At 45.8% G+C, this 23,303-nt stretch overlaps 1 protein-coding gene across 1 annotated transcript in view; it reads left to right on the top strand.

Annotated features, from left to right (window-relative positions):
* Positions 1–23,303, top strand: part of xrra1 (X-ray radiation resistance associated 1) — a 143,640-nt gene that overhangs the window by 113,766 nt on the left and 6,571 nt on the right. The gene's annotated exons all lie outside the window — the stretch shown is intronic.

The following is a 23,303-nucleotide window of genomic DNA, read 5'->3' as shown; positions in this document are numbered from 1 at the left end:
TAGTGTTAGCAGTGTGTTGTCTGAACTCGATGGTGTTAGCTGTGTGTGTTCTCTGAACTCAGTAGTGTTCGTGTTGTGTCTTCTCTGAACTCGATAGTGTTAGCAGTGTGTTCTCTGAACTCGATAGTGTTAGCACTGAGCGTTCTCTGAACTCAATAGTGTTAGCGGTGTGCGTTCTCTGAATTCGATAGTGTTAGCAGTGTGTTGTCTGAACTCGATAGTGTTAGCAGTGTACGTTCTCTGAACTCGAAAGTGTTAGCAGTGTGTGTTCTCTGAACTGGATAGTGTTAGCAGTGTGCGATCTCTGAACTCGATAGTGTTAGCAGTGTGTGTTCTCTGAACTCGATAGTGTTAGCAGTGTGTTGTCTGAACTCGATAGTGTTAGCAGTGTGTTGTCTGAACTCGATAGTGTTAGCAGTGTGTGTTCTCTGAACTCAGTAGTGTTAGCGCTGTGCATTCTCTGAACTCGGTAGTGTTTGCCTTGTGTGTTCTCTGAACTCAGTAGTGTTAGCGCTGTGCATTCTCTGAACTCGGTAGTGTTTGCCTTGTGTGTTCTCTGAACTCGGTAGTGTTAGCGCTGTGTGTTCTCTGAACTCGGTAGTGTTAGCAGGGTGTTCTCTGAACTCGATAGTGTGAGCAGTGTGTTCTCTGAACTCGATGGTGTTAGCAGTGTGCGTTCTCTGAACTCGATGGTGTTAGCAGTGTGCGTTCTCTGAACTCGATAGTGTTAGCAGTGTGCGTTCTCTGAACTCGATAATGTTAGCATGTGCGTTCTCTGAACTCAATAGTGTTAGCACTGAGCGTTCTCTGATGTCAATAGTGTTAGCAGTGTGCTCTCTGAACTCGATAGTGTTAGCAGTGTGTTCTCTGAACTCGATAGTGTTAGCAGTGTGTGTTCTCTGAACTCGATAGTGTTGGCACTGTGCATTCTCTGAACTCAATTGTGTTAGCAGTGTGCGATCTCTGAACTCGATAGTGTTAGCAGTGTGTGTTCTCTGAACTCGATAGTGTTAGCACTGAGCGTTCTCTGAACTCAATTGTGTTAGCAGTGTGCGTTCTCTGAACTCGATAGTGTTAGCAGTGTGCGTTCTCTGAACTCGATAATGTTAGCTTGTGCGTTCTCTGAACTCGATAGTGTTAGCACTGAGCGTTCTCTGATGTCAATAGTGTTAGCAGTGTGTTCTCTGAACTCGATAGTGTTAGCAGTGTGTTCTCTGAACTCGATAGTGTTAGCAGTGTGCGTTCTCTGAACTCGATAATGTTAGCATGTGCGTTCTCTGAACTCAATAGTGTTAGCACTGAGCGTTCTCTGATGTCAATAGTGTTAGCAGTGTGCTCTCTGAACTCGATAGTGTTAGCAGTGTGTTCTCTGAACTCGATAGTGTTAGCAGTGTGTGTTCTCTGAACTCGATAGTGTTGGCACTGTGCGTTCTCTGAACTCAATTGTGTTAGCAGTGTGCGATCTCTGAACTCGATAGTGTTAGCAGTGTGTGTTCTCTGAACTCGATAGTGTTAGCACTGAGCGTTCTCTGAACTCAATTGTGTTAGCAGTGTGCGTTCTCTGAACTCGATAGTGTTAGCAGTGTGCGTTCTCTGAACTCGATAATGTTAGCTTGTGCGTTCTCTGAACTCGATAGTGTTAGCACTGAGCGTTCTCTGATGTCAATAGTGTTAGCAGTGTGTTCTCTGAACTCGATAGTGTTAGCAGTGTGCGTTCTCTGAACTCAATTGTGTTAGCAGTGTGCGATCTCTGAACTCGATAGTGTTAGCAGTGTGTGTTCTCTGAACTCGATAGTGTTGGCACTGTGCGTTCTCTGAACTCAATTGTGTTAGCAGTGTGCGATCTCTGAACTCGATAGTGTTGGCACTGTGCGTTCTCTGAACTCGATAGTGTTAGCAGTGTGTTCTCTGAACTCGATAGTGTTAGCACTGTGCGTTCTCTGAACTCAATTGTGTTAGCAGTGTGCGATCTCTGAACTCGATAGTGTTAGCAGTGTGTGTTCTCTGAACTCGATAGTGTTAGCACTGAGCGTTCTCTGAACTCAATTGTGTTAGCAGTGTGTGTTCTCTGAACTCGATAGTGTTAGCAGTGTGCGTTCTCTGAACTCGATAATGTTAGCTTGTGCGTTCTCTGAACTCGATAGTGTTAGCACTGAGCGTTCTCTGATGTCAATAGTGTTAGCAGTGTGTTCTCTGAACTCGATAGTGTTAGCAGTGTGTTCTCTGAACTCGATAGTGTTCGCAGTGAGCGTTCTCTGAACTCGGTAGTGTTAGCACTGAGCGTTCTCTGAACTCAATAGTGTTAGCAGTGTGCGTTCTCTGAATTCGATAGTGTTAGCAGTGTGCGTTCTCTGAACTCGGTAGATTTTGCAGTGTGCGTTCTCTGAATTCGATAGTGTTAGCAGTGTGCTTTCTCTGAACTCGATAGTGTTAGCAGTGAGCGTTCTCTCAACTGGATAGTGTTAGCAGTGAGCGTTCTCTGAACTCGATAGTGTTAGCAGTGTGCGTTCTCTGAACTCGATAGTGTTAGCAGTGTGTGTTCTCTGAACTCGAAAGTGTTAGCAGTGTGTTGTCTGAACTCAATAGTGTTATCGGTGTGTGTTCTCTGAACTCAGTAGTGTTTGCCTTGTGTGTTCTCTGAACTCGGTCGTGTTAGCGCTGTGTATTCTCTGAACTCGATAGTGTTAGCAGGGTGTTCTCTGAACTCGATAGTGTTAGCAGTGTACGTTCTCTGAACTCGATAGTGTTAGCAGTGTGTGTTCTCTGAACTCGATAGTGTTAGCAGTGTGTTGTCTGAACTCGATAGTGTTAGCAGTGTGTGTTCTCTGAACTCAGTAGTGTTAGCGCTGTGTGTTCTCTGAACTCGGTAGTGTTAGCGCTGTGTGTTCTCTGAACTCGGTAGTGTTAGCGCTGTGTGTTCTCTGAACTCGATAGTGTTAGCAGTGTGCGTTCTCTGAACTCGATAGTGTTAGCATGTGCGTTCTCTGAACTCGATAGTGTTAGCACTGAGCGTTCTCTGATGTCAATAGTGTTAGCAGTGTGTTCTCTGAACTCGATAGTGTTAGCAGTGTGTTCTCTGAACTCGATGGTGTTCGCAGTGTGCGTTCTCTGAACTCGGTAGTGTTAGCACTGAGCGTTCTCTGAACTCAATCGTGTTAGCAGTGTGCGTTCTCTGAATTCGATAGTGTTAGCAGTGTGCGTTCTCTGAACTCGATCGTGTTAGCTGTGTGTGTTCTCTGAACTCGATAGTGTTAGCAGTGTGTGTTCTCTGAACTCGATAGTGTTAACTGTGTGTGTTCTCTGAACTCGTTAGTGTTAGCAGTGTGTGTTCTCTGAAGTCGATAGTGTTAGCAGTGTGTGTTCTCTAAACTCGACAGTGTTCGCTGCGTGTGCTCTCTGAACTCGTTAGTGTTAGCAGTGTGCGTTCTCTGAACTCGATAGTGTTAGCAGTGTGTTCTCTGAACTCGATAGTGTTAGCAGTGTGCATTCTCTGAACTCGATAGTGTTAGCAGTGTGCGTTCTCTGAATTCGATAGTGTTAGCAGTGTGCGTTCTCTGAACTCGATAGTGTGAGCAGTGTGCGTTCTCTGAACTCGTTAGTGTTAGCAGTGTGCTTTCTCTGAACTCGATAGTGTTAGCAGGGTGTTCTCTGAATTCGATAGTGTTAGCAGTGTGCATTCTCTGAACTCGATAGTGTTAGCAGTGTGCGTTCTCTGACCTCGATAGTGTTAGCAGTGTGCTTTCTCTGAATTCGATAGTGTTAGCAGTGTGCGTTCTCTGAACTCGATCGTGTTAGCAGTGTGTTGTCTGAACTCGATGGTGTTAGCTGTGTGTGTTCTCTGAACTCGATAGTGTTAGCAGTGTGCGTTCTCTGAACTCGATCGTGTTAGCAGTGTGTGTTCTCTGAACTCCGTAGTGTTAGCGCTGTGTATTCTCTGAACTCGGTAGTGTTTGCGCTGTGTGCTCTCTGAACTCGGTAGTGTTTGCGCTGTGTGTTCTCTGAACTCAATTGTGTTAGCAGTGTGCGATCTCTGAACTCGACAGTGTTAGCAGTGTGTGTTCTCTGAACTCGATAGTGTTAGCACTGAGCGTTCTCTGAACTCAATTGTGTTAGCAGTGTGCGTTCTCTGAACTCGATAGTGTTAGCAGTGTGCGTTCTCTGAACTCGATAATGTTAGCATGTGCGTTCTCTGAACTCGATAGTGTTCGCAGTGTGCATTCTCTGAACTCGGTCATGTTAGCACTGAGCGTTCTCTGAAATCAATAGTGTTAGCAGTGTGCGTTCTCTGAATTCGATAGTGTTATCAGTGTGTTGTCTGAACTCGATAGTGTTAGCAGTGTGTGTTCTCTGAACTCAGTAGTGTCAGCGCTGTGCATTCTCTGAACTCGGTAGTGTTTGCCTTGTGTGTTCTCTGAACTCAGTAGTGTTAGCGCTGTGCATTCTCTGAACTCGGTAGTGTTTGCATTGTGTGTTCTCTGAACTCGGTAATGTTAGCGCTGTGTGTTCTCTGAACTCGGTCGTGGTAGCAGGGTGTTCTCTGAACTCGATAGTGTTAGCAGTGTGTTCTCTGAACTCGATGGTGTTAGCAGTGTGCGTTCTCTGAACTCGATAGTGTTAGCAGTGTGTGTTCTCTGAACTCGATAATGTTAGCATGTGCGTTCTCTGAACTCGATAGTGTTAGCACTAGGCGTTCTCTGATGTCAATAGTGTTAGCAGTGTGTTCTCTGAACTCGATAGTGTCAGCAGTGTGCATTCTCTGAACTCGATAGTGTTAGCACTGTGTCTCTGAACTCGATAGTGTTTGCAGTGTGCGTTCTCTGAACTCGATAATGTTAGCAGTGTGCGTTCTCTGAACTCGATAGTGTTTGCAGTGCGTTCTCTGAACTCGGTAGTGTTAGCACTAAGCGTTCTCTGAACTCAATAGTGTTCGCAGTGTGCGTTCTCTGAATTCGATAGTGTTAGCAGTGTACGTTCTCTGAGCTCGATAGTGTTAGCAGTGAGCGTTCTCTGAACTCGATAGTGTTAGCAGTGTGCGTTCTCTGAACTCGATAGTGTTAGCAGTGTGTGTTCTCTGAACTCGATAGTGTAAGCAGTGTGCTCTCTGAATTCGATAGTGTTAGCAGTGTGCGTTCTCTGAACTCGATAGTGTTAGCAGTGTGCTTTCTCTGAACTCGATAGTGTTAGCAGTGTGTGTTCTCTGAACTCGATAGTGTTAGCAGTGTGTGTTCTTTGAACTCGATACTGTTGGAAGTGTGTTCTCTGAACTCGATAGTGTTAGCAGTGTGTTGTCTGAACTCGATGGTGTTAGCTGTGTGTGTTCTCTGAACTCAGTAGTGTTCGCGCTGTATATTCTCTGAACTCGGTAGTGTTTGCGCTGTGTGCTCTCTGAACTCGGTAGTTTTTGCGCTGTGTGTTCTCTGAACTCGATAGTGTTAGCAGTGTGCGTTCTCGGAACTCGATAGTGTTACCAGTGTGTGTTCTCTGGACTCGATAGTGTTAGCAGGGTGTTCTCTGAACTCAATAGTGTTAGCAGTGTGCGCTCTCTGAACTCGATCGTGTTAGCACAGTGCGTTCTGTGAACTCGATAGTGTTAGCAGTGTGTTCTCTGAACTCGATAGTGTTAGCAGTGTGCGTTCTCTGAACTCGGTGGTGTTAGCAGTGTGTGTTCTCTGAACTCGATAGTGTTAGCAGTGTGCGTTCTCTGAACTCGATAGTGTTAGCAGTGTGCGCTCTCTGAACTCGATAGTGTTAGCACTGTGCGTTCTCTATACTCGATAGTGTTAGAAGTGTGTTCTCTGAACTCGATAGTCTTAGCAGTGTGTTGTCTGAACTCGATGGTGTTAGCTGTGTGTGTTCTCTGAACTCAGTAGTGTTCGTGTTGTGTCTTCTCTGAACTCGATAGTGTTAGCACTGAGCGTTCTCTGAACTCAATAGTGTTAGCGGTGTGCGTTCTCTGAATTCGATAGTGTTAGCAGTGTGTTGCCTGAACTCGATAGTGTTAGCAGTGTACGTTCTCTGAACTCGAAAGTGTTAGCAGTGTGTGTTCTCTGAACTGGATAGTGTTAGCAGTGTGCGATCTCTGAACTCGATAGTGTTAGCAGTGTGTGTTCTCTGAACTCGATAGTGTTAGCAGTGTGTTGTCTGAACTCGATAGTGTTAGCAGGGTGTTCTCTGAACTCGATAGTGTCAGCAGTGTACGTTCTCTGAACTCGAAAGTGTTAGCAGTGTGTGTTCTCTGAACTGGATAGTGTTAGCAGTGTGCGATCTCTGAACTCGATAGTGTTAGCAGTGTGTTGTCTGAACTCGATGGTGTTAGCTGTGTGTGTTCTCTGAACTCAGTAGTGTTCGCGCTGTATATTCTCTGAACTCGGTAGTGTTTGCGCTGTGTGCTCTCTGAACTCGGTAGTTTTTGCGCTGTGTGTTCTCTGAACTCGATAGTGTTAGCAGTGTGCGTTCTCGGAACTCGATAGTGTTACCAGTGTGTGTTCTCTGGACTCGATAGTGTTAGCAGGGTGTTCTCTGAACTCGATAGTGTTAGCAGTGTACGTTCTCTGAACTCGATAGTGTTAGCACTGAGCGTTCTCTGAACTCAATTGTGTTAGCAGTGTGCGTTCTCTGAACTCGATAGTGTTAGCAGTGTGCGTTCTCTGAACTCGATAATGTTAGCTTGTGCGTTCTCTGAACTCGATAGTGTTAGCACTGAGCGTTCTCTGATGTCAATAGTGTTAGCAGTGTGTTCTCTGAACTCGATAGTGTTAGCAGTGTGTTCTCTGAACTCGATAGTGTTAGCAGTGTGCGTTCTCTGAACTCGATAATGTTAGCATGTGCGTTCTCTGAACTCAATAGTGTTAGCACTGAGCGTTCTCTGATGTCAATAGTGTTAGCAGTGTGCTCTCTGAACTCGATAGTGTTAGCAGTGTGTTCTCTGAACTCGATAGTGTTAGCAGTGTGTGTTCTCTGAACTCGATAGTGTTGGCACTGTGCGTTCTCTGAACTCAATTGTGTTAGCAGTGTGCGATCTCTGAACTCGATAGTGTTAGCAGTGTGTGTTCTCTGAACTCGATAGTGTTAGCACTGAGCGTTCTCTGAACTCAATTGTGTTAGCAGTGTGCGTTCTCTGAACTCGATAGTGTTAGCAGTGTGCGTTCTCTGAACTCGATAATGTTAGCTTGTGCGTTCTCTGAACTCGATAGTGTTAGCACTGAGCGTTCTCTGATGTCAATAGTGTTAGCAGTGTGTTCTCTGAACTCGATAGTGTTAGCAGTGTGCGTTCTCTGAACTCAATTGTGTTAGCAGTGTGCGATCTCTGAACTCGATAGTGTTAGCAGTGTGTGTTCTCTGAACTCGATAGTGTTGGCACTGTGCGTTCTCTGAACTCAATTGTGTTAGCAGTGTGCGATCTCTGAACTCGATAGTGTTGGCACTGTGCGTTCTCTGAACTCGATAGTGTTAGCAGTGTGTTCTCTGAACTCGATAGTGTTAGCACTGTGCGTTCTCTGAACTCAATTGTGTTAGCAGTGTGCGATCTCTGAACTCGATAGTGTTAGCAGTGTGTGTTCTCTGAACTCGATAGTGTTAGCACTGAGCGTTCTCTGAACTCAATTGTGTTAGCAGTGTGTGTTCTCTGAACTCGATAGTGTTAGCAGTGTGCGTTCTCTGAACTCGATAATGTTAGCTTGTGCGTTCTCTGAACTCGATAGTGTTAGCACTGAGCGTTCTCTGATGTCAATAGTGTTAGCAGTGTGTTCTCTGAACTCGATAGTGTTAGCAGTGTGTTCTCTGAACTCGATAGTGTTCGCAGTGAGCGTTCTCTGAACTCGGTAGTGTTAGCACTGAGCGTTCTCTGAACTCAATAGTGTTAGCAGTGTGCGTTCTCTGAATTCGATAGTGTTAGCAGTGTGCGTTCTCTGAACTCGGTAGATTTTGCAGTGTGCGTTCTCTGAATTCGATAGTGTTAGCAGTGTGCTTTCTCTGAACTCGATAGTGTTAGCAGTGAGCGTTCTCTCAACTGGATAGTGTTAGCAGTGAGCGTTCTCTGAACTCGATAGTGTTAGCAGTGTGCGTTCTCTGAACTCGATAGTGTTAGCAGTGTGTGTTCTCTGAACTCGAAAGTGTTAGCAGTGTGTTGTCTGAACTCAATAGTGTTATCGGTGTGTGTTCTCTGAACTCAGTAGTGTTTGCCTTGTGTGTTCTCTGAACTCGGTCGTGTTAGCGCTGTGTATTCTCTGAACTCGATAGTGTTAGCAGGGTGTTCTCTGAACTCGATAGTGTTAGCAGTGTACGTTCTCTGAACTCGATAGTGTTAGCAGTGTGTGTTCTCTGAACTCGATAGTGTTAGCAGTGTGTTGTCTGAACTCGATAGTGTTAGCAGTGTGTGTTCTCTGAACTCAGTAGTGTTAGCGCTGTGTGTTCTCTGAACTCGGTAGTGTTAGCGCTGTGTGTTCTCTGAACTCGGTAGTGTTAGCGCTGTGTGTTCTCTGAACTCGATAGTGTTAGCAGTGTGCGTTCTCTGAACTCGATAGTGTTAGCATGTGCGTTCTCTGAACTCGATAGTGTTAGCACTGAGCGTTCTCTGATGTCAATAGTGTTAGCAGTGTGTTCTCTGAACTCGATAGTGTTAGCAGTGTGTTCTCTGAACTCGATGGTGTTCGCAGTGTGCGTTCTCTGAACTCGGTAGTGTTAGCACTGAGCGTTCTCTGAACTCAATCGTGTTAGCAGTGTGCGTTCTCTGAATTCGATAGTGTTAGCAGTGTGCGTTCTCTGAACTCGATCGTGTTAGCTGTGTGTGTTCTCTGAACTCGATAGTGTTAGCAGTGTGTGTTCTCTGAACTCGATAGTGTTAACTGTGTGTGTTCTCTGAACTCGTTAGTGTTAGCAGTGTGTGTTCTCTGAAGTCGATAGTGTTAGCAGTGTGTGTTCTCTAAACTCGACAGTGTTCGCTGCGTGTGCTCTCTGAACTCGTTAGTGTTAGCAGTGTGCGTTCTCTGAACTCGATAGTGTTAGCAGTGTGTTCTCTGAACTCGATAGTGTTAGCAGTGTGCATTCTCTGAACTCGATAGTGTTAGCAGTGTGCGTTCTCTGAATTCGATAGTGTTAGCAGTGTGCGTTCTCTGAACTCGATAGTGTGAGCAGTGTGCGTTCTCTGAACTCGTTAGTGTTAGCAGTGTGCTTTCTCTGAACTCGATAGTGTTAGCAGGGTGTTCTCTGAATTCGATAGTGTTAGCAGTGTGCATTCTCTGAACTCGATAGTGTTAGCAGTGTGCGTTCTCTGACCTCGATAGTGTTAGCAGTGTGCTTTCTCTGAATTCGATAGTGTTAGCAGTGTGCGTTCTCTGAACTCGATCGTGTTAGCAGTGTGTTGTCTGAACTCGATGGTGTTAGCTGTGTGTGTTCTCTGAACTCGATAGTGTTAGCAGTGTGCGTTCTCTGAACTCGATCGTGTTAGCAGTGTGTGTTCTCTGAACTCCGTAGTGTTAGCGCTGTGTATTCTCTGAACTCGGTAGTGTTTGCGCTGTGTGCTCTCTGAACTCGGTAGTGTTTGCGCTGTGTGTTCTCTGAACTCAATTGTGTTAGCAGTGTGCGATCTCTGAACTCGACAGTGTTAGCAGTGTGTGTTCTCTGAACTCGATAGTGTTAGCACTGAGCGTTCTCTGAACTCAATTGTGTTAGCAGTGTGCGTTCTCTGAACTCGATAGTGTTAGCAGTGTGCGTTCTCTGAACTCGATAATGTTAGCATGTGCGTTCTCTGAACTCGATAGTGTTCGCAGTGTGCATTCTCTGAACTCGGTCATGTTAGCACTGAGCGTTCTCTGAAATCAATAGTGTTAGCAGTGTGCGTTCTCTGAATTCGATAGTGTTATCAGTGTGTTGTCTGAACTCGATAGTGTTAGCAGTGTGTGTTCTCTGAACTCAGTAGTGTCAGCGCTGTGCATTCTCTGAACTCGGTAGTGTTTGCCTTGTGTGTTCTCTGAACTCAGTAGTGTTAGCGCTGTGCATTCTCTGAACTCGGTAGTGTTTGCATTGTGTGTTCTCTGAACTCGGTAATGTTAGCGCTGTGTGTTCTCTGAACTCGGTCGTGGTAGCAGGGTGTTCTCTGAACTCGATAGTGTTAGCAGTGTGTTCTCTGAACTCGATGGTGTTAGCAGTGTGCGTTCTCTGAACTCGATAGTGTTAGCAGTGTGTGTTCTCTGAACTCGATAATGTTAGCATGTGCGTTCTCTGAACTCGATAGTGTTAGCACTGAGCGTTCTCTGATGTCAATAGTGTTAGCAGTGTGTTCTCTGAACTCGATAGTGTCAGCAGTGTGCATTCTCTGAACTCGATAGTGTTAGCACTGTGTCTCTGAACTCGATAGTGTTTGCAGTGTGCGTTCTCTGAACTCGATAATGTTAGCAGTGTGCGTTCTCTGAACTCGATAGTGTTTGCAGTGCGTTCTCTGAACTCGGTAGTGTTAGCACTAAGCGTTCTCTGAACTCAATAGTGTTCGCAGTGTGCGTTCTCTGAATTCGATAGTGTTAGCAGTGTACGTTCTCTGAGCTCGATAGTGTTAGCAGTGAGCGTTCTCTGAACTCGATAGTGTTAGCAGTGTGCGTTCTCTGAACTCGATAGTGTTAGCAGTGTGTGTTCTCTGAACTCGATAGTGTAAGCAGTGTGCTCTCTGAATTCGATAGTGTTAGCAGTGTGCGTTCTCTGAACTCGATAGTGTTAGCAGTGTGCTTTCTCTGAACTCGATAGTGTTAGCAGTGTGTGTTCTCTGAACTCGATAGTGTTAGCAGTGTGTGTTCTTTGAACTCGATACTGTTGGAAGTGTGTTCTCTGAACTCGATAGTGTTAGCAGTGTGTTGTCTGAACTCGATGGTGTTAGCTGTGTGTGTTCTCTGAACTCAGTAGTGTTCGCGCTGTATATTCTCTGAACTCGGTAGTGTTTGCGCTGTGTGCTCTCTGAACTCGGTAGTTTTTGCGCTGTGTGTTCTCTGAACTCGATAGTGTTAGCAGTGTGCGTTCTCGGAACTCGATAGTGTTACCAGTGTGTGTTCTCTGGACTCGATAGTGTTAGCAGGGTGTTCTCTGAACTCAATAGTGTTAGCAGTGTGCGCTCTCTGAACTCGATCGTGTTAGCACAGTGCGTTCTGTGAACTCGATAGTGTTAGCAGTGTGTTCTCTGAACTCGATAGTGTTAGCAGTGTGCGTTCTCTGAACTCGGTGGTGTTAGCAGTGTGTGTTCTCTGAACTCGATAGTGTTAGCAGTGTGCGTTCTCTGAACTCGATAGTGTTAGCAGTGTGCGCTCTCTGAACTCGATAGTGTTAGCACTGTGCGTTCTCTATACTCGATAGTGTTAGAAGTGTGTTCTCTGAACTCGATAGTCTTAGCAGTGTGTTGTCTGAACTCGATGGTGTTAGCTGTGTGTGTTCTCTGAACTCAGTAGTGTTCGTGTTGTGTCTTCTCTGAACTCGATAGTGTTAGCACTGAGCGTTCTCTGAACTCAATAGTGTTAGCGGTGTGCGTTCTCTGAATTCGATAGTGTTAGCAGTGTGTTGCCTGAACTCGATAGTGTTAGCAGTGTACGTTCTCTGAACTCGAAAGTGTTAGCAGTGTGTGTTCTCTGAACTGGATAGTGTTAGCAGTGTGCGATCTCTGAACTCGATAGTGTTAGCAGTGTGTGTTCTCTGAACTCGATAGTGTTAGCAGTGTGTTGTCTGAACTCGATAGTGTTAGCAGGGTGTTCTCTGAACTCGATAGTGTCAGCAGTGTACGTTCTCTGAACTCGAAAGTGTTAGCAGTGTGTGTTCTCTGAACTGGATAGTGTTAGCAGTGTGCGATCTCTGAACTCGATAGTGTTAGCAGTGTGTTGTCTGAACTCGATGGTGTTAGCTGTGTGTGTTCTCTGAACTCAGTAGTGTTCGCGCTGTATATTCTCTGAACTCGGTAGTGTTTGCGCTGTGTGCTCTCTGAACTCGGTAGTTTTTGCGCTGTGTGTTCTCTGAACTCGATAGTGTTAGCAGTGTGCGTTCTCGGAACTCGATAGTGTTACCAGTGTGTGTTCTCTGGACTCGATAGTGTTAGCAGGGTGTTCTCTGAACTCAATAGTGTTAGCAGTGTGCGCTCTCTGAACTCGATCGTGTTAGCACAGTGCGTTCTGTGAACTCGATAGTGTTAGCAGTGTGTTCTCTGAACTCGATAGTGTTAGCAGTGTGCGTTCTCTGAACTCGGTGGTGTTAGCAGTGTGTGTTCTCTGAACTCGATAGTGTTAGCAGTGTGCGTTCTCTGAACTCGATAGTGTTAGCAGTGTGCGCTCTCTGAACTCGATAGTGTTAGCACTGTGCGTTCTCTATACTCGATAGTGTTAGAAGTGTGTTCTCTGAACTCGATAGTCTTAGCAGTGTGTTGTCTGAACTCGATGGTGTTAGCTGTGTGTGTTCTCTGAACTCAGTAGTGTTCGTGTTGTGTCTTCTCTGAACTCGATAGTGTTTGCCTTGTGTGTTCTCTGAACTCAGTAGTGTTAGCGCTGTGCATTCTCTGAACTCGGTAGTGTTTGCATTGTGTGTTCTCTGAACTCGGTAATGTTAGCGCTGTGTGTTCTCTGAACTCGGTCGTGGTAGCAGGGTGTTCTCTGAACTCGATAGTGTTAGCAGTGTGTTCTCTGAACTCGATGGTGTTAGCAGTGTGCGTTCTCTGAACTCGATAGTGTTAGCAGTGTGTGTTCTCTGAACTCGATAATGTTAGCATGTGCGTTCTCTGAACTCGATAGTGTTAGCACTGAGCGTTCTCTGATGTCAATAGTGTTAGCAGTGTGTTCTCTGAACTCGATAGTGTCAGCAGTGTGCATTCTCTGAACTCGATAGTGTTAGCACTGTGTCTCTGAACTCGATAGTGTTTGCAGTGTGCGTTCTCTGAACTCGATAATGTTAGCAGTGTGCGTTCTCTGAACTCGATAGTGTTTGCAGTGCGTTCTCTGAACTCGGTAGTGTTAGCACTAAGCGTTCTCTGAACTCAATAGTGTTCGCAGTGTGCGTTCTCTGAATTCGATAGTGTTAGCAGTGTACGATCTCTGAGCTCGATAGTGTTAGCAGTGAGCGTTCTCTGAACTCGATAGTGTTAGCAGTGTGCGTTCTCTGAACTCGATAGTGTTAGCAGTGTGTGTTCTCTGAACTCGATAGTGTAAGCAGTGTGCTCTCTGAATTCGATAGTGTTAGCAGTGTGCGTTCTCTGAACTCGATAGTGTTAGCAGTGTGCTTTCTCTGAACTCGATAGTGTTAGCAGTGTGTGTTCTCTGAACTCGATAGTGTTAGCAGTGTGTGTTCTTTGAACTCGATACTGTTGGAAGTGTGTTCTCTGAACTCGATAGTGTTAGCAGTGTGTTGTCTGAACTCGATGGTGTTAGCTGTGTGTGTTCTCTGAACTCAGTAGTGTTCGCGCTGTATATTCTCTGAACTCGGTAGTGTTTGCGCTGTGTGCTCTCTGAACTCGGTAGTTTTTGCGCTGTGTGTTCTCTGAACTCGATAGTGTTAGCAGTGTGCGTTCTCGGAACTCGATAGTGTTACCAGTGTGTGTTCTCTGGACTCGATAGTGTTAGCAGGGTGTTCTCTGAACTCAATAGTGTTAGCAGTGTGCGCTCTCTGAACTCGATCGTGTTAGCACAGTGCGTTCTGTGAACTCGATAGTGTTAGCAGTGTGTTCTCTGAACTCGATAGTGTTAGCAGTGTGCGTTCTCTGAACTCGGTGGTGTTAGCAGTGTGTGTTCTCTGAACTCGATAGTGTTAGCAGTGTGCGTTCTCTGAACTCGATAGTGTTAGCAGTGTGCGCTCTCTGAACTCGATAGTGTTAGCACTGTGCGTTCTCTATACTCGATAGTGTTAGAAGTGTGTTCTCTGAACTCGATAGTCTTAGCAGTGTGTTGTCTGAACTCGATGGTGTTAGCTGTGTGTGTTCTCTGAACTCAGTAGTGTTCGTGTTGTGTCTTCTCTGAACTCGATAGTGTTAGCACTGAGCGTTCTCTGAACTCAATAGTGTTAGCGGTGTGCGTTCTCTGAATTCGATAGTGTTAGCAGTGTGTTGCCTGAACTCGATAGTGTTAGCAGTGTACGTTCTCTGAACTCGAAAGTGTTAGCAGTGTGTGTTCTCTGAACTGGATAGTGTTAGCAGTGTGCGATCTCTGAACTCGATAGTGTTAGCAGTGTGTGTTCTCTGAACTCGATAGTGTTAGCAGTGTGTTGTCTGAACTCGATAGTGTTAGCAGGGTGTTCTCTGAACTCGATAGTGTCAGCAGTGTACGTTCTCTGAACTCGAAAGTGTTAGCAGTGTGTGTTCTCTGAACTGGATAGTGTTAGCAGTGTGCGATCTCTGAACTCGATAGTGTTAGCAGTGTGTTGTCTGAACTCGATGGTGTTAGCTGTGTGTGTTCTCTGAACTCAGTAGTGTTCGCGCTGTATATTCTCTGAACTCGGTAGTGTTTGCGCTGTGTGCTCTCTGAACTCGGTAGTTTTTGCGCTGTGTGTTCTCTGAACTCGATAGTGTTAGCAGTGTGCGTTCTCGGAACTCGATAGTGTTACCAGTGTGTGTTCTCTGGACTCGATAGTGTTAGCAGGGTGTTCTCTGAACTCAATAGTGTTAGCAGTGTGCGCTCTCTGAACTCGATCGTGTTAGCACAGTGCGTTCTGTGAACTCGATAGTGTTAGCAGTGTGTTCTCTGAACTCGATAGTGTTAGCAGTGTGCGTTCTCTGAACTCGGTGGTGTTAGCAGTGTGTGTTCTCTGAACTCGATAGTGTTAGCAGTGTGCGTTCTCTGAACTCGATAGTGTTAGCAGTGTGCGCTCTCTGAACTCGATAGTGTTAGCACTGTGCGTTCTCTATACTCGATAGTGTTAGAAGTGTGTTCTCTGAACTCGATGGTGTTAGCTGTGTGTGTTCTCTGAACTCAGTAGTGTTCGTGTTGTGTCTTCTCTGAACTCGATAGTGTTAGCACTGAGCGTTCTCTGAACTCAATAGTGTTAGCGGTGTGCGTTCTCTGAATTCGATAGTGTTAGCAGTGTGTTGTCTGAACTCGATAGTGTTAGCAGTGTACGTTCTCTGAACTCGAAAGTGTTAGCAGTGTGTGTTCTCTGAACTGGATAGTGTTAGCAGTGTGCGATCTCTGAACTCGATAGTGTTAGCAGTGTGTGTTCTCTGAACTCGATAGTGTTAGCAGTGTGTTGTCTGAACTCGATAGTGTTAGCAGTGTGTGTTCTCTGAACTCAGTAGTGTTAGCGCTGTGCATTCTCTGAACTCGGTAGTGTTTGCCTTGTGTGTTCTCTGAACTCAGTAGTGTTAGCGCTGTGCATTCTCTGAACTCGGTAGTGTTTGCCTTGTGTGTTCTCTGAACTCGGTAGTGTTAGCGCTGTGTGTTCTCTGAACTCGGTAGTGTTAGCAGGGTGTTCTCTGAACTCGATAGTGTTAGCAGTGTGTTCTCTGAACTCGATGGTGTTAGCAGTGTGCGTTCTCTGAACTCGATAGTGTTAGCAGTGTGCGTTCTCTGAACTCGATAATGTTAGCATGTGCGTTCTCTGAACTCAATAGTGTTAGCACTGAGCGTTCTCTGATGTCAATAGTGTTAGCAGTGTGCTCTCTGAACTCGATAGTGTTAGCAGTGTGTTCTCTGAACTCGATAGTGTTAGCAGTGTGTGTTCTCTGAACTCGATAGTGTTGGCACTGTGCGTTCTCTGAGCTCAATTGTGTTAGCAGTGTGCGATCTCTGAACTCGATAGTGTTAGCAGTGTGTGTTCTCTGAACTCGATAGTGTTAGCACTGAGCGTTCTCTGAACTCAATTGTGTTAGCAGTGTGCGTTCTCTGAACTCGATAGTGTTAGCAGTGTGCGTTCTCTGAACTCGATAATGTTAGCTTGTGTGTTCTCTGAACTCGATAGTGTTAGCACTGAGCGTTCTCTGATGTCAATAGTGTTAGCAGTGTGTTCTCTGAACTCGATAGTGTTAGCAGTGTGTTCTCTGAACTCGATAGTGTTCGCAGTGTGCGTTCTCTGAACTCGGTAGTGTTAGCACTGAGCGTTCTCTGAACTCAATAGTGTTAGCAGTGTGCGTTCTCTGAATTCGATAGTGTTAGCAGTGTGCGTTCTCTGAACTCGGTAGATTTTGCAGTGTGCGTTCTCTGAATTCGATAGTGTTAGCAGTGTGCGTTCTCTGAACTCGATAGTGTTAGCAGTGAGTGTTCTCTCAACTCGATAGTGTTAGCAGTGAGCGTTCTCTGAACTCGATAGTGTTAGCAGTGTGCGTTCTCTGAACTCGATAGTGTTAGCAGTGTGTGTTCTCTGAACTCGAAAGTGTTAGCAGTGTGTTGTCTGAACTCAATAGTGTTATCGGTGTGTGTTCTCTGAACTCAGTAGTGTTTGCCTTGTGTGTTCTCTGAACTCGGTCGTGTTAGCGCTGTGTGTTCTCTGAACTCGGTAGTGTTAGCAGGGTGTTCTCTGAACTCGATAGTGTTAGCAGTGTACGTTCTCTGAACTCGAAAGTGTTGGCAGTGTGTGTTCTCTGAACTGGATAGTGTTAGCAGTGTGCGATCTCTGAACTCGATAGTGTTAGCAGTGTGTGTTCTCTGAACTCGATAGTGTTAGCAGTGTGTTGTCTGAACTCGATAGTGTTAGCAGTGTGTGTTCTCTGAACTCAGTAGTGTTAGCGCTGTGTGTTCTCTGAACTCGGTAGTGTTAGCGCTGTGTGTTCTCTGAACTCGGTAGTGTTAGCGCTGTGTGTTCTCTGAACTCGGTAGTGTTAGCAGTGTGCGTTCTCTGAACTCGATAGTGTTAGCAGTGTGCGTTCTCTGAACTCGATAGTGTTAGCAGTGTGCTTTCTCTGAATTCGATAGTGTTAGCAGTGTGCGTTCTCTGAACTCGATAGTGTTAGCAGTGTGCTCTCTGAATTCGATAGTGTTAGCAGTGTACGTTATCTGAACTCAATAGTGTTAGCAGTGAGCGTTCTCTGAACTCGATAGTGTTAGCAGTGTGCGTTCTCTGAACTCGATAGTGTTAGCAGTGTGTGTTCTCTGAAGTCGATAGTGTAAGCAGTGTGCTCTCTGAATTCGATAGTGTTAGCAGTGTGCGTTCTCTGAACTCGATAGTGTTAGCAGTGTGCGTTCTCTGAACTCGATAGTGTTAGCAGTGTGTGTTCTCTGAACTCGATAGTGTTAGCAGTGTGTGTTCTTTGAACTCGATACTGTTGGAAGTGTGTTCTCTGAACTCGATAGTGTTAGCAGTGTGTTGTCTGAACTCGATGGTGTTAGCTGTGTGTGTTCTCTGAACTCAGTAGTGTTCGCGCTGTGTATTCTCTGAACTCGGTAGTGTTTGCGCTGTGTGCTCTCTGAACACGGTAGTTTTTGCGCTGTGTGTTCTCTGAACTCGATAGTGTTAGCAGTGTGCGTTCTCGGAACTCGATAGTGTTACCAGTGTGTGTTCTCTGGACTCGATAGTGTTAGCAGGGTGTTCTCTGAACTCGATAGTGTTAGCAGTGTACGTTCTCTGAACTCGAAAGTGTTAGCAGTGTGTGTTCTCTGAACTGGATAGTGTTAGCAGTGTGCGATCGCTGAACTCGATAGTGTTAGCAGTGTGTGTTCTCTGAACTCAGTAGTGTTAGCGCTGTGTGTTCTCTGAACTCGGTAGTGTTCGCGCTGTGTGTTCTCTGAACTCGGTAGTGTTAGCGCTGTGTGTTCTCTGAACTCGGTAGTGTTAGCAGTGTGCGTTCTCTGAACTCGATAGTGTTAGCAGTGTGCGTTCTCTGAACTCGATAGTGTTAGCAGTGTGCTTTCTCTGAATTCGATAGTGTTAGCAGTGTGCGTTCTCTGAACTCGATAGTGTTAGCAGTGTGTTGTCTGAACACGATGGTGTTAGCTGTGTGTGTTCTCTGAACTCAGCAGTGTTCGCGCTGTGTATTCTCTGAACTCGATAGTGTTAGCAGTGTGTTCTCTGAACTCGATCGTGTTAGCAGTGTGTGTTCTCTGAACTCAGTAGTGTTAGCGCTGTGTATTCTCTGACCTCGGTAGTGTTTGCGCTGTGTGCTCTCTGAACTCGGTAGTGTTTGCGCTGTGTCTTCTCTGAACTCGATAGTTTTCGCAGTGTGTTCTCTGAACTCGATAGTGTTAGCACTGAGCGTTCTCTGAACTCAATAGTGTTAGCGGTGTGCGTTCTCTGATCTCGATAGTGTTAGCAGTGTGTTGTCTGAACTCGATGGTGTTAGCTGTGTGTGTTCTCTGAACTCAGTAGTGTTCGCGCTGTGTATTCTCTGAACTCGGTAGTGTTTGCGCTGTGTGCTCTCTGAACTCGGTAGTTTTTGCGCTGTGTGTTCTCTGAACTCGATAGTGTTAGCAGTGTGCGTTCTCGGAACTCGATAGTGTTACCAGTGTGTGTTCTCTGGACTCGATAGTGTTAGCAGGGTGTTCTCTGAACTCAATAGTGTTAGCAGTGTGCGCTCTCTGAACTCGATCGTGTTAGCACAGTGCGTTCTGTGAACTCGATTGTGTTAGCAGTGTGTTCTCTGAACTCGATAGTGTTAGCAGTGTGCGTTCTCTGAACTCGGTGGTGTTAGCAGTGTGTGTTCTCTGAACTCGATAGTGTTAGCAGTGTGCGTTCTCTGAACTCGATAGTGTTAGCAGTGTGCACTCTCTGAACTAGATAGTGTTAGCACTGTGCGTTCTCTATACTCGATAGTGTTAGAAGTGTGTTCTCTGAACTCGATAGTGTTAGCAGTGTGTTGTCTGAACTCGATGGTGTTAGCTGTGTGTGTTCTCTGAACTCAGTAGTGTTCGTGTTGTGTCTTCTCTGAACTCGATAGTGTTAGCAGTGTGTTCTCTGAACTCGATAGTGTTAGCACTGAGCGTTCTCTGAACTCAATAGTGTTAGCGGTGTGCGTTCTCTGAATTCGATAGTGTTAGCAGTGTGTTGTCTGAACTCGATAGTGTTAGCAGTGTACGTTCTCTGAACTCGAAAGTGTTAGCAGTGTGTGTTCTCTGAACTGGATAGTGTTAGCAGTGTGCGATCTCTGAACTCGATAGTGTTAGCAGTGTGTGTTCTCTGAACTCGATAGTGTTAGCAGTGTGTTGTCTGAACTCGATAGTGTTAGCAGTGTGTTGTCTGAACTCGATAGTGTTAGCAGTGTGTGTTTTCTGAACTCAGTAGTGTTAGCGCTGTGCATTCTCTGAACTCGGTAGTGTTTGCCTTGTGTGTTCTCTGAACTCAGTAGTGTTAGCGCTGTGCATTCTCTGAACTCGGTAGTGTTTGCCTTGTGTGTTCTCTGAACTCGGTAGTGTTAGCGCTGTGTGTTCTCTGAACTCGGTAGTGTTAGCAGGGTGTTCTCTGAACTCGATAGTGTGAGCAGTGTGTTCTCTGAACTCGATGGTGTTAGCAGTGTGCGTTCTCTGAACTCGATGGTGTTAGCAGTGTGCGTTCTCTGAACTCGATAGTGTTAGCAGTGTGCGTTCTCTGAACTCGATAATGTTAGCATGTGCGTTCTCTGAACTCAATAGTGTTAGCACTGAGCGTTCTCTGATGTCAATAGTGTTAGCAGTGTGTTCTCTGAACTCGATAGTGTTAGCAGTGTGTGTTCTCTGAACTCGATAGTGTTGGCACTGTGCATTCTCTGAACTCAATTGTGTTAGCAGTGTGCGATCTCTGAACTCGATAGTGTTAGCAGTGTGTGTTCTCTGAACTCGATAGTGTTAGCACTGAGCGTTCTCTGAACTCAATTGTGTTAGCAGTGTGCGTTCTCTGAACTCGATAGTGTTAGCAGTGTGCGTTCTCTGAACTCGATAATGTTAGCTTGTGCGTTCTCTGAACTCGATAGTGTTAGCACTGAGCGTTCTCTGATGTCAATAGTGTTAGCAGTGTGTTCTCTGAACTCGATAGTGTTAGCAGTGTGTTCTCTGAACTCGATAGTGTTCGCAGTGTGCGTTCTCTGAACTCGGTAGTGTTAGCACTGAGCGTTCTCTGAACTCAATAGTGTTAGCAGTGTGCGTTCTCTGAATTTGATAGTGTTAGCAGTGTGCGTTCTCTGAACTCGGTAGATTTTGCAGTGTGCGTTCTCTGAATTCGATAGTGTTAGCAGTGTGCGTTCTCTGAACTCGATAGTGTTAGCAGTGAGTGTTCTCTCAACTCGATAGTGTTAGCAGTGAGCGTTCTCTGAACTCGATAGTGTTAGCAGTGTGCGTTCTCTGAACTCGATAGTGTTAGCAGTGTGTGTTCTCTGAACTCGAAAGTGTTAGCAGTGTGTTGTCTGAACTCAATAGTGTTATCGGTGTGTGTTCTCTGAACTCAGTAGTGTTTGCCTTGTGTGTTCTCTGAACTCGGTCGTGTTAGCGCTGTGTGTTCTCTGAACTCGGTAGTGTTAGCAGGGTGTTCTCTGAACTCGATAGTGTTAGCAGTGTACGTTCTCTGAACTCGAAAGTGTTAGCAGTGTGTGTTCTCTGAACTGGATAGTGTTAGCAGTGTGTGTTCTCTGAACTCGGTAGTGTTAGCGCAGTGTGTTCTCTGAACTCGGTTGTGTTAGCGCTGTGTGTTCTCTGAACTCGGTAGTGTTAGCAGTGTGCGTTCTCTGAACTCGATAGTGTTAGCAGTGAGCGTTCTCTGAACTCGATAGTGTTCGCAGTGTGCGTTCTCTGAATTCGATAGTGTTAGCAGTGTGCGTTCTCTGGGCTCGATAGTGTTAGCAGGGTGTTCTCTGAACTCGATAGTGTTAGCAGTGTGCGTTCTCTGAACTCGATAGTGTGCGCTCTCTGAACTCGATAGTGTTAGCACTGTGCGTTCTCTATACTCGATAGTGTTAGCAGTGTGCGTTCTCTGAATTCGATAGTGTTAGCAGTGTGCGTTCTCTGAACTCGGTAGATTTTGCAGTGTGCGTTCTCTGAATTCGATAGTGTTAGCAGTGTGCGTTCTCTGAACTCGATAGTGTTAGCAGTGAGTGTTCTCTCAACTCGATAGTGTTAGCAGTGAGCGTTCTCTGAACTCGATAGTGTTGGCAGTGTGTGTTCTCTGAACTCGAAAGTGTTAGCAGTGTGTTGTCTGAACTCAATAGTGTTATCGGTGTGTGTTCTCTGAACTCAGTAGTGTTTGCCTTGTGTGTTCTCTGAACTCGGTCGTGTTAGCGCTGTGTGTTCTCTGAACTCGGTAGTGTTAGCAGGGTGTTCTCTGAACTCGATAGTGTTAGCAGTGTACGTTCTCTGAACTCGAAAGTGTTAGCAGTGTGTGTTCTCTGAACTGGATAGTGTTAGCAGTGTGTGTTCTCTGAACTCGGTAGTGTTAGCGCTGTGTGTTCTCTGAACTCGGTTGTGTTAGCGCTGTGTGTTCTCTGAACTCGGTAGTGTTAGCAGTGTGCGTTCTCTGAACTCGATAGTGTTAGCAGTGTGCGTTCTCTGAACTCGATAGTGTTAGCAGTGTGCTTTCTCTGAATTCGATAGTGTTAGCAGTGTGCGTTCTCTGAACTCGATAGTGTTAGCAGTGTGTTGTCTGAACACGATGGTGTTAGCTGTGTGTGTTCTCTGAACTCGGTTGTGTTAGCGCTGTGTGTTCTCTGAACTCGGTAGTGTTAGCAGTGTGCGTTCTCTGAACTCGATAGTGTTAGCAGTGTGCGTTCTCTGAACTCGATAGTGTTAGCAGTGTGTTGTCTGAACACGATGGTGTTAGCTGTGTGTGTTCTCTGAACTCAGCAGTGTTCGCGCTGTGTATTCTCTGAACTCGATAGTGTTAGCAGTGTGTTCTCTGAACTCGATCGTGTTAGCAGTGTGTGTTCTCTGAACTCAGTAGTGTTAGCGCTGTGTATTCTCTGACCTCGGTAGTGTTTGCGCTGTGTGCTCTCTGAACTCGGTCGTGTTTGCGCTGTGTCTTCTCTGAACTCGATAGTTTTCGCAGTGTGTTCTCTGAACTCGATAGTGTTAGCACTGAGCGTTCTCTGAACTCAATAGTGTTAGCGGTGTGCGTTCTCTGAATACGATAGTGTTAGCAGTGTGTTGTCTGAACTCGATAGTGTTAGCAGTGTGTGTTCTCTGAACTCAGTAGTGTTAGCGCTGTGCATTCTCTGAACTCGGTAGTGTTTGCCTTGTGTGTTCTCTGAACTCAGTAGTGTTAGCGCTGTGTGTTCTCTGAACTCGGTAGTGTTAGCAGGGTGTTCTCTGAACTCGATAGTGTTAGCAGTGTGTTCTCTGAACTCAATGGTGTTAGCAGTGTGCGTTCTCTGAACTCGATAATGTTAGCAGTGTGCGTTCTCTGAACTCGATAGTGTTAGCAGTGCGTTCTCTGAACTCAGTAGTGCTGGCACTAAGCGTTCTCTGAACTCAATAGTGTTCGCAGTGTGCGTTCTCTGAATTCGATAGTGTTAGCAGTGTCCGTTATCTGAACTCGATAGTGTTAGCAGTGAGCGTTCTCTGAACTCGATAGTGTTCGCAGTGTGCGTTCTCTGAATTCGATAGTGTTAGCAGTGTGTGTTCTCTGGGCTCGATAGTGTTAGCAGGGTGTTCTCTGAACTCGATAGTGTTAGCAGTGTGCGTTCTCTATACTCGATAGTGTTAGCAGTGTGCGTTCTCTGAACTCGTTCGTGTTAGCAGTGTGTGTTCTCTGGACTCGATAGTGTTAGCAGGGTGTTCTCTGAACTCGTTAGTGTTAGCAGTGTGCGTTCTCTGAACTCGTTAGTGTTCGCAGTGTGTGCTCTCTGAACTCGATAGTGTTCGCACTGTGCGTTCTGTGAACTTGATAGTGTTAGCAGTGTGTTCTCTGAACTCGATAGTGTTAGCAGTGTGCGTTCTCTGAACTCGGTGGTGTTAGCAGTGTGTGTTCTCTGAACTCGATAGTGTTAGCAGTGTGCGTTCTCTGAACTCGATAGTGTTAGCAGTGTGCGCTCTCTGAACTCGATAGTGTTAGCACTGTGCGTTCTCTATACTCGATAGTGTTAGCAGTGTGTTCTCTGAACTCGATAGTGTTAGCAGTGTGTTGTCTGAACTCGATGGTGTTAGCAGTGTGTGTTCTCTGAACTCGGTAGTGTTAGCGCTGTGTGTTCTCTGAACTCGGTAGTGTTAGCAGGGTGTTCTCTGAACTCGATAGTGTTAGCAGTGTGTTCTCTGAACTCGGTAGTGTTAGCAGGGTGTTCTCTGAACTCGATAGTGTTAGCAGTGTGTGTTCTCTGAACTCGGTAGTGTTAGCGCTGTGTCTTCTCTGAACTCGGTAGTGTCTTCACTTTACCTTGTCTGAGGTCTGTACCAAGCCCACTATCACTGCTCAGCCTCTACATTGAAGTCTGGAGAGACACTGAGAATGCAGTGGTGCATCGGCCTGTATATTCCTAT

This window comes from Heterodontus francisci, chromosome 6, assembly GCF_036365525.1.
Source record: "Heterodontus francisci isolate sHetFra1 chromosome 6, sHetFra1.hap1, whole genome shotgun sequence".
Lineage (NCBI taxonomy): Eukaryota > Metazoa > Chordata > Chondrichthyes > Heterodontiformes > Heterodontidae > Heterodontus > Heterodontus francisci.
The sequence above is the reverse complement of the archived record's forward strand: the minus strand, read 5'-3'. Positions and strand labels throughout refer to the sequence as shown.